The following is a 2,129-nucleotide window of genomic DNA, read 5'->3' on the forward strand; positions in this document are numbered from 1 at the left end:
GTAACCAACAAGATTCAAACCCAAGCTCTTGCCTGATATTTTACCAAAAAGTATTTTGGAAAGTATAAACCTTTCTTTCTTACAACGAGAGTTTTCATGCTTTCTAAACTCATTAAATAATTAAATTACCATTTAAACCCATTTTGCTCACATCAAGGACACGTCTTCTTAAAAAATGAGTGTGTAACTTTTTTCTAGATTGAAGATAGTTTGTCAAGCGGCCATGATGAAACTGCCAGTAATGGAAGTGCCGTTAATGACCAGAGCAATGGTTTTCCTAAAATGATCTCAGTTTGGTGATGATGTGATTTTAGTTGGTGGACATGATAATGTGTTTCCACCCATAGAAAAGAGTGAAATTGGATGCAATGAAGTGAGCATCATGGAATATGATGCTTTTCATGCCAATCAAGCAGAGCCTTTAGACAACCTAAATGTGATATAAGAGCCATTGGATAATGCGGCCATTAATCTACATACATCCAACGTGCCACTCGTGAAACCCAGGCACTTGATGACGTTAGGGAAATTGCCTGCATGATCCTGCAAGCTCTACAGGATAGCCACTTTGTTCTCCACGTCCTCCTTCCACGCCAAGGTATTGCAAAGCACCGTCCTCACTGCCAATTAACATCCTCAAGTGGGGTCCATGGTCAAGTGCATCGTGTCGCATCCACCGAGTACATTTTGCAAGCTTGTATATGCTTGAGAATCCCCAACTACCTCATGCACAAGATGTCTTGGTACATAAATGCAAGCAGGTACTCTCTCTCTCTCTCTCTCTCTCTCTCTCACACACACACACACACACACATACACACACACACACACACACACACACACACATCATCTCATCATCATCATAACCAGGTTCACTCCATGCTCTGAAACTTGCAAAACAAGATTGTTTTTTTTAATTCTTTTATCCATTAGGGGAAGGTTGAGATCTATGGGGGCCCTTTAAGCTGCCATGAGATTAAAGAGATAATTAGTGTGAAGGCAAAGAACCTAAATCTTGTGGTCAAAGGTAGAATCTTACCTTTTTCAGATCTGCAGCAGAGAAAATCTTCAAGATCTTTTCTTTTTATATTTTTATAAGGGAAAAGTTTTAAAAAGTTACCCCCCTCACTTCCCTTTTCCCTCCACATCTCTCCAAAAGTAGGGGCGTGTTTCTCTCTCCTCCCTTTTAGACTAACCCACTTTCCCCATCTACCACTCTCTACACCCTCACTTGCAGCCCTATCTTCATCTCCAACTTGAGGAATGCTCTTTGCTACCAGCTACTCAGAGGAAGCTCTGTTATCAGCCTCTCTCTCTCTCTAGAGGAAGTTCTGTTATCAGACTCTCTCTCTCTCTCTCTCTCTCTATGCAAGCAGGCACCTAATGCAATCTCTCATTAGCTTTCTTTTGAAGCTTTAGCTTTCTTTGTGTGTGTGTGCATGTGTGTGTGTGTGTGTGTGTGTATTGTGTGTGTGTGTGTGTGTGTGTGTATGCAGTGATCTTCTTTGAAGCTTTAGCTAGCTCTCTCTCTCTCTCTCTCTCTCTCTCTCTCTCTCTCTCTCTCTCTCTCTTAGCAGGTATTTGCTTTTTTGCCATATTCTTAACATTCACTTTCTTTTCATTTGGGCAATCTATGGCTCTTCAGTGTGTACGCAGGCCATCCTCCACTATTGAGTCCATGGCTATTTCCAAAGTACAGGATGATGAAGGTTATTGGATTCCTACTGTTTTTAAGCGGTTCATGTGGATAACAATGCAACCCAGTTTGAGGGGTGTTCGCAATGTCTGAGTTTGCACTTTTTCTTGCCATGGTTACACTGTATGGAGTTGGTAGCATGGGTTGTAGAAGTCCTTTAGCACGATGACCTAGTGTAAACACCCTGTAAATGGCTTCATATCCCTTCCTTAATGACACCAGCACTATCACATGCATCCATAATCTATATGGGGCTTACCATATTTTGCAGCTCTCCATAAATTTTGTTTCGGATTTGCTTAGCTATTTTGCATGTGGGATCTTCTAGCAGCTTTGATATGTCTGATAACTTAACAACATGTTTCAATATGCCTGCTCTAACCTTCATATCCCATCATATCCCCAGCAATATCTCTACATGGAACATAAATAC

This window comes from Cibotium barometz, chromosome 62, assembly GCF_041138505.1.
Source record: "Cibotium barometz isolate CiBa-2024 chromosome 62, ASM4113850v1, whole genome shotgun sequence".
NCBI classification, from domain to species: domain Eukaryota; kingdom Viridiplantae; phylum Streptophyta; class Polypodiopsida; order Cyatheales; family Cibotiaceae; genus Cibotium; species Cibotium barometz.